This window comes from Limulus polyphemus, unplaced genomic scaffold (genome assembly GCF_000517525.1).
Source record: "Limulus polyphemus unplaced genomic scaffold, Limulus_polyphemus-2.1.2 Scaffold4469, whole genome shotgun sequence".
Classification (NCBI taxonomy): Eukaryota; Metazoa; Arthropoda; class Merostomata; order Xiphosura; family Limulidae; genus Limulus; species Limulus polyphemus.
This window is the reverse complement of record NW_013670079.1, coordinates 50,610-59,784: the sequence shown is the minus strand read 5'-3', so window position 1 is coordinate 59,784 and position 9,175 is coordinate 50,610. Positions and strand designations below refer to the sequence as shown.

General features: G+C 36.5%; 1 protein-coding gene across 1 annotated transcript in view; it reads left to right on the top strand.

Moving 5' to 3' along the window:
• The first annotated feature begins 7,755 nt into the window (after positions 1-7,755).
• Positions 7,756-9,175, top strand: part of LOC106471200 (constitutive coactivator of peroxisome proliferator-activated receptor gamma-like) — a 49,990-nt gene continuing 48,570 nt past the window's right edge. The window contains exon 1 of the mRNA XM_022399826.1: positions 7,756-7,811. The gene's annotated coding sequence lies outside the window, so the exon portion shown is untranslated. The remainder of the gene's footprint in view (positions 7,812-9,175) is intronic.

The following is a 9,175-nucleotide window of genomic DNA, read 5'->3' as shown; positions in this document are numbered from 1 at the left end:
GAATACGCCACGAATTCATTTCATGAATGATCTTAACTTTGCTTGATTGAATTATCTTTGAATTTTTCATGACTTTTATTTAGTTTGTTAAACTTAACTTATAGGGTTCCCAGTGGCTCAGCAGTAAGTTTGAAGGTTTATAACGCTAAAAACCAGGTTTCAATACCTGTGGTGGGCACAGCACAGACAGCCTAATATGTACCTTCTGCATTTGATTCTTTCTTCCTGAAAGGTCTCTCACAGCCATCATCCTACAGTTACAAGCTCAGGATGGGGAGTGGGGGACTATCTGGTCCACAAATAAAGCAGTATAGGAGAACAAAAAACTGAGGATTTTTAGGCTGGCATACAACCAACTGTGTCTGAGATCAAATGAAGTGGTTTCTATAGGACCTAGGAGTATTTACTGACCAGAGAAATCCAACCATAACTGTGGCTGAGGCCACTTACAGGGAAAAGAGAAGAAATGCCACGAAAATGAGCTGTTTGAGTTGCAAGCAAGATGATGGGAATTTTCAGAGGATGCCACTGATGATCAGTGAAGTGGTGAGGAACTTCTTCACAAAGAGTACCAGCACTTAATCTATCCAAAAATTAGAGGTGTGATGTCATTAGTTGGTTAAAGCTGCCAATATGAGATGACCAGCCAACTGGTGGGTCAACAATCCTTGATGTGTGTAGAGGAGAGTTGCGAGGAAGGTGTGGAGATTCCCTTTGCATGGAGTTCGATGGCCATGGAGTCTAAACTCAGAAATGAGATACCATTAGTGGTGGACACCAGTAGGAGCTGTTTAATCAAGAGATGACACAGCATGCTCTCAATCATGAGGATGCCAATTGGTGAGCCAGGTAGGATCCTTTCCAGGAAGAAAAGCACTCAGCCATTCTTGTGGTAAGAATGGAGGAACCATTTGGAGAAAAATTATGCTAACTCGAGCTGTGTTGCCAAGCAGGCAGTGCAGCAGCTATCAAGAAGTGATCACCACAACTTCTGATACAGTAGAAATTTCCCCTGGGATGGAAAGCAAAATGTTGAGATTGTCATGGGTCATAGAGCAATGTGAAATTTTGCAGTTCAGGTAAATTAGGTGTGCCCAGCTTTTCATTAGCTAGTAACTCCAGGAGTATGAGTCAATGTTCAGCAATATGTGGAAATCCTGGGACCAACTATCAATAACGGATCATGAGTCTGCCATGGTGAGATGTAGGTCAAGGCCATGTGCTACTGGGGCAAACACCAAATAGGTTTCTTCCAGACATACAAAAGCATAGCCAAAGAATACTTGTACTGCTTCCTATGAAGGTTTCAGAAGTAAATGTCAGGAACCAATGGTCTAGGAGCAAGGTGATGCGAATCATACTCCTGAGCCTAAATAGCACAGCCTTCTACACAGTTAAACATCTGATGGAGACATAACTGGCTGAAATGCAGTTGTTGCCAAGTGGTGCTGCTGATTTGAGCTGATGGAGAAATAAATCATACACTGTGCTGAGTTTAGGGCTCTTAAGAGGACTCCCTCTGAGAACTTCACTGATGATTTAGGCTTTCTGAATTGAAAAGCCTACATGGCATCCTTGTCGATAAACTCATTGAGGGACTTCCAAGTGAAGCCATGAAGCATCACCTGGGGATTGAAGATATTCCCACACTGATACGGGAGGATTCTAGGGTGATGAGGCTCGAACTGACTCCTCAAACTAGTTTCAGAAAAAGAATAAGCTGGTTGTCATAGCTACAAGCCACTCAATCTGGTGCCCCTCAGGTAGCTGAAGTTTTAATGTGAACATGCCTACAACTGCTGCCTCCAGCCACTATGCCACAACCAAGTCCACTAATACAGGCCATCCCATAATATTTGTGCCACAAACACTGTTTTTACCTATTCCTCACTCTAGGAAAGATGATTATAGCCAGTGCTATCTATGGCTGTGGGGTGCTACAACATTTCTAAGCAAATTGTCCATATCTTGCCAGACAGCTAGATAAAACATTCAGTCACACCCAACTACATGACAGATGCAGGAAGGTCAGCAGCAGGCAATAGCTGATGCCAATCCGGTACCAGAAAACCAATGGAGCCCAAGTTGCATCTAGTCACTAGGAGAGTGCATCTAGAAAAGTGGGTGTCAGCCGAACTCTGAATGGGCTAGCTGGAGCTTGTTACATGTTTGTAATAGGACACATCATAGTCTTAGAGTTTCCAGTTGATATGGGATCTATATGGACTCTGGTAAATATCAAAGTGTATCAGGCACTCCAAGCAAAAACCCCACACTGACCCATCAATGCTAACTTTATCTTGGCAAATGGCAGGCATCTAGATGTGAATGGAGAGGCATGTCTCTGAATACATCTGAGCCACCTGAACCATATGATGAAAATAGTGGTAGCAGAACTGGGTTCTCGAATCTACTAGGAGTGGATGTACAGCAGCAGCATGTATCCACTACGTTTTAGAGGGAAACCATCCAGTTCCACCAAGAGCTAACCCAGTATTGTTCTGTAACTATGGGCTATTGGTGCTCCAGCTTTTTACTGTAATGGTTTTTAGAGTGGCAAGTAAAGTGGAGGTGACTGATGCTATCTATAATGCTGATGTTCTTTTCATCAAATGATTCACAAATACTCTGCTTCCAGCACATCTGAAGTTGCTAGTTGAATAATGCGGAGGAATCTAGATTAAACACAGTGCTGAGTCTCAATAATCTGTTGGCTAAGTATACTGATGTATTTGTTTGACTGGTCTGCTAATTAGGAATAAACACAATCACACGTTACCACACAAAAGCCAGTGATGAAAGTTATAACCATTCAAATTTCTGAGGTTACATGATCATCTCCAGTGATGATTGTCAGGAAGAAAGATGGCAGTAACGGGTTTTGTGATGAGTTATGCAGAGTAAATGGCCTGATGCACATTGCTGCCTTTCCATTACATGTCTGAAGAGAGGCTACAACAAAATAGTCAAAGAGAGGTCTTTCAAGCCTGAAGACTAAGTGTGGTTGTGGTATGTGCCAGCATCACAAAAGTAATTTGAATTCGCATGGAGGAAGATAAGAGAACTGCTATAAAGCACCTCAGCTCAGCTGACAAGTCATAACAAGTGTAAACTTGGTGTAACAATGTTTTATTTCATTATGATGGACTATTTTTAAACTTACTGATTGAGATATTACCAAACTACCCGATTTTTCGAATAGCACCTAAATACTTTCCAGCAGAAGGCCAGTTAAATGCTTGAAAATGCAAACTGTGCAGGAATGCTAGAGGTAAGAAGTAATATTTTGATTCAAGGTGTAGCTATTCTCCGCTGAGCTTAAAATGCAGCTAAACAAAATAGCAAAGAACAAGAGATACTGGTATTTGATGAATTTCAATGGTCTGAGTAACTTAAACACTTGTTTGGATACATACATGCATTGAGATTTACTCTCCCATTTCTTTCTTGCTGGGCCTAGGCTCTATTATTATAACATCCAGATGGCAGTGGAGGGAATGTGGCAGGGTTACAGGATAGCTGTAGACTATCTTCACAGCCATGGCAACCATGGAGATCACAGCTAGGTTAGGTCAAGCTCAACACCTAAGAATAACTGAATCTACCGAGCTGTCTGTAGGTAGTGGGGGTCATATTATATACAGAGGTTAATTATGAACATATACAAGCCTGTCGACACACTTTATTTCCTGACAGGACTTTCAAAGATGAAGTATTTGGGTAAATGGCCCAATACAACTTTAACTCATATCCTTGACCAAGATCATCTGACCAACCAAAATTCTTCTGACCCAACATTCTGAATTCTTATATTTCCTATGTAATATCAAATTCTTAAATATTGTCATATATATATATATATACTCTGAAATGATGAAGAAATGTGGAAGAAGCTAGTGATGAGACTTTTCTCTTTGATTTTAGTGATGCTGTGGAGTTTCTGGCACTGTACTTCATGCCTGAGGGTTAACCTTGCATTTATGTCACTAGAGCTGATGGATTAGACACATTGCTTGACGATGTATGAAACCTGCAGGGTCTGTAGGCTATGATACTAGGATTAGCTATCTGGAGTCTGCAGCTTTCTAAACTGATGCCAGCCATCTCACCAGTGGGTGTAACAATGATGTCCATTGCAACAGCCATCCATTATGTCATCTTTATGCTAGATTCTGGGAGTTAATGACCAGACCAAGATAAAAATTGTAAGTCCAAAGACATAGAATAAGAGTGGGAGAAGAACCTAATGTGCCCCATCTGAGGATGATTTTCCAGCAGAATAAGCTTGCAATGTATGTGTACGCACATTTGGAAAGACCACCTCTTTACTCATTCCAGTAGGACCTTTTCAGAACTGTAAGATCTGTGCTCAAAGAAGTAATCAGGGCATTTCTTGGATCTGGCTCCATCAACACCATATACCTCAGGGGCACCTATCCAAGTGGCAGTCACCATTATAGTTACAACAGCAACGGTTCCAACAGCAGTTATAGCACCAACCACTGCCACTAAGTGTATTAGGGGATTCTCCTCAACATTATTGGTCGGCAGTCTCTGTAATGCCAATAAAGGCAGAGAAGACTGAATTCCCCGAAAGCCCTCAACTAAGATAAAGGAGCAGCAAACACTGAAACATTTAGTGCTTGTAAAGCCTCACTATAATGAACAGACAGCCAGGTAAAATGAGGCCTGGACATTCAATAATCATGAAGGCCATTTATTAAAGCTTGTAGATCTGTAAACACAGTTTAAAAGGGAAGTACATCGTCTTCATGATGGCCTGGTGGCTCTTGTGAGGAGAGCCAGGGAGATCATTGAACAGACCACCATAACACACCAATGGTTTTCTGCTGCATTAAAGGATTTGCTGTCAGGGTTTCTTTAGGTTAGTAACTCCAACTAATCTCTCAACATGTGTACAATATGTGATGAATTGTATGTAGGTATTTATGTAGTTTATTTGTATTTTAATGTATCGTTGTACAATGCATGTATGTTTAGGATTAAAGTTTGGGTTGCATAGTGTATATATGTATTTCAGTTGCTTAAGTATAGTGTAGGAATTTCGATAGTGAGGTGTAAAGTTCTGTATTAAAGATACCAGTGTATGTATACGTAGGTAGTTTCTGTAGAAAGTATTAGCTGTATTTGATCAGTGTTCTTAGGCTTAGTTTATTATTTTACATGTTTTGGAATTTTAAAAATGGCATTATTCTGTACTTTTGTTAAGAGACTGTTTTTTACTATTTTTGTGTTTTATCCTTATATAATGGTCTTATTTTATGTAATGTCTTTTCTCTGTAGAAGAGCATTTTTGTATAAATGTTTTCATCATTAAAGAGTTTGAGTTACTGATGTTTTTCTAAGTTAAAGTTATGTAATCACTGTTAAAGGATTTTGTTTTTGTTTGTACATTTACATGTTATGGAGTACAGTGTTCTAGTTACCCCTTTTAAAGAGTTTTATATAATGTTTGATATTTTTTACTGAAGGATGCTTTGTTATTTGTTTTGTTGTTAGATAGAGTGTAATTTTCGACTACCCCCTCTAAAAAGAGTAAATTGGCTGTGTACCAATATTTCACTTGATTTGATTTTATTAAATTGTTTGTCTTCTATTTCCATTAAATATTATTGGGCAATGGTTTTAATGGAGTGAGGTGAGTTATATGTTTTACGAGTGGTACACATTAGAGTGAGGTAAGTTATATGTTTTATGGGTGATACACATTAGAGTGAGGTAAGTTATATGTTTCACGAGTGGTACACATTAGAGTGATGTAAGTTATATGTTTTATGGGTGATACACATAAGAGTGAGGTAAGTTATATGTTTTATGAGTGGTACACATTGGAGTGAGGTAAGTTATATGTTTTATGAGTGGTACACATTAGAGTGAGGTAAGTTATATGTTTTATGGGTGATACACATTTAAAGTAGGTTTTTTTTGCATTTTTGTACTTCCAGGATTAGGATCAGCCTGGTAGATCTGGAGGTAAAGGGGAGAGAAGGTTAGGTACAAGATGGTATCATGTGTTTTCTACCCATTAATTAAGATGTTTTTATTATTATTGTGTTTTTCAGAATTACCAGTTTGGAGGCAGAAAGCCACTCAAGTAGACACTTCAACATTCCTTATTTTTGTGCACAACAATGGGAGCTCATTAAATGGTAATTAACCAAGTTTCTTGCAGTGAAGGTAGGTTCAGAAATAAACAGCTGTCTTATCTGTCGGCCAATTGGATATTAATCAGGAGCTGTCACAACCGAGCATTAAATTTACAGTGGACAATAATCATGTGTGAAGTGCTTTCATGTGTAAACCTGGCTTTGTTAGTGCTAATATATTTTGCACTTAAAGCCAGATTTGCCTCTGTAAGATACAATTTAGTAGAATTTTAATAAGATTAAAACTCCCAACTCTTAATTTTTTTCTATAAAGTCTACTTTTGTGGCTTTTACTATAACGTTTAACAAACATCTTTTACCAGTGTTACACGCCACAATAACACACTTGCCTATATTTTTTATTATGTTTGTCTGTTTGTTATTGTAAATAAAGATTGTTTTCACTGCGCACCTTTCAGATTCGACTCCTTCTTCCCTACTACCTCGATTAGTGATCAGAGAAACACACGGTCACATACACTATAGTCCAGTATTCTCTGAACCTGGCCTAACTGTCTGATGTACGAGAAACACACGGTCACATACTCTATAGTCCAGTATTCTCTGAACCTGGCCTAACTGTCTGATGTACGAGAAAATCATGTGATAGGGAATACCGCATTCATATAAGTGCGGAGACTATGGCTTCCTATATTGGTGTAACTAAATGCCATTTTAATCACACATGAACATATCTGAATATTGATCGAAACAAGTTGAAAATCAACAGTCCTTCTTACTTCGTAATAACATACAGGACATTCGATCAGTATATTAAACGCTAGAATTCTTACTAGTACTGAGTCTGAAACCGAACTTTTAATAAAGAAAATCTTATCAATTAAAAAATTCTTGTCTCTCTCAACACCAATTTAAACTTGTTTTAATTTTATTTCTTTTATTTGTATTTAGCTTTGTCCATTTGTTATTGTATTAATGTTTGTTCTCGTTTGTGTAGATGGTGGAATCCTTTATATTCCCAAACATTTAATAAACATGCTTTATACTCTTAAGTTATTATTTTGTTTTGTGGTAAAATATTAAATATTGTTATTTGTTTTGGATCCGGAAGCACTATCAAACAAACAAACTTAGATTTTTTATTTTAATAATTACAGAAAAGGGAAGTATTAAGAAATTATTTTACTAAGAACATTCTCTGATGGAAAACATTTGTGTGCTTTTGAAGTGCAATACGATGGATGACATAAGTAACCTAGTTGCTTTGCGCCATAAAACGCCAACCAACCAACCAGCTTTCACTAGTATTTGTGGTAATTCTATAAATGTATATAACTAAAGAGATAGAGATCCATCCAGAAACACTAAATCACGTAACCAAAGCGCTTTCAAAATGTGGATCTTTCTTCATCAGGAGAAAACTTGGAATCCCAGTATTTTTGTCTAATTGATTTTTTGAACCGACGTCATGGTGCCCAATTAAATTTATTCATTTTCATACTTATATTACATATATTCAAGGAGCTTCGTAAATTGAAATTACTGTTTACTTGCATATAATCTAACCACTTTTAAATTTTTTTGTTTGTTTTTGTTTGTTATTAGATAAGAGAGGGCGCTTAACGCTTAGTGTGTATGTCATGGTGAGGAGTAATGTACGTCGACCATCAAAATTTATAATTTGTACGTGAGAGCAAATATACCCCTTTTTTAAAAATTATACATCATCTGATAATATTTTAGTCATATTTTACTTACCTTTCTTATTAAACTACTCCTTAAGACGTGAAACATTTAACGTTAACACTCATACTAACTTATAGTAAAAACTTATTACTTAAAACTAAAAGTACTTTACTTACTAATAGTAATACATGTATTAACTTAGTCAAGTTAGTGTATGCAGGATATGAATTTACCATAATTCATTAATCGTTTTCTTGTAATATTGATCAAATTACATATTTATTGTAATTAATAAGCTGACTACAATATTTATATTAACTTCGAAAAGTTGGCTTGAACACTGGCAACATGCTAATACAGTAGTAATAGTAATAATCTGAGTGGGACAGTACAAAACTGTAACTAACAACTAAAATTATACTAACAGATTGAGAAATGATGGCTCATTTGGATATTTTATTATCTTTTTGGTAATACTGTTGTCTATAGCCTTATTGTTACAAGTCAGACACAAAAAATTAATAATTAGGCAGTAAAGGAAGGACTATTTTTAAAAGATACTTCTAGGGGCACTTAAACCTTTCAATTTTCAAAGAATATGGTTATTTGGGGCGATCTACCTGTATGAAAATTTTGTATAGTATATCACAGTAGTGTTCATAGTACAAAACTAGTGAACATTATGCTAAAGATGTAATTCTACATATCCTTGTTTGCTAACCCCATTTGCTAATAAAAAGTCAGTTAAATGATAAGTTCATGACTTGGTATAGATATGACTGCTTATTCAAACAAAACCTTCTAAATTAGTAGGCAATCATTTCTGGATTTAATCTGTTTCAAGTAGACATATTGGCTAAAGGATATTATATTATGTGCAGCACCAAACATATGTATCTTTATATTACGTGTTTGAGTGTTACACAAGATAAACACCATGTCTTTTTACTGGGATCTCAAAGGAAGGTTATACTTATCTATATAATATAGTGGGTGGTCTGTGTGATTATCCTTAGAAACCATAAAGGTTATACTTATCTATATAATATAGTGAGTGGTCTGTGTGATTATCCTTAGAAACCATAAAGGTTATAATTATCTATATAATATAGTGGGTGGTCTGTGTGATTATCCTTAGAAACCATAAAGGTTATAATTATCTATATAATATAGTGGGTGGTCTGTGTGATTATCCTTAGAAACCATAAAGGTTATACTTATCTATATAATATAGTGGGTGGTCTGTGGGATTATCCTTAGAAACCATAAAGGTTATAATTATCTATATAATATAGTGGGTGGTCTGTGTGATTATCCTTAGTAAACCTTAAATAAGTTGTAACTTGATATAGGTTTGATAG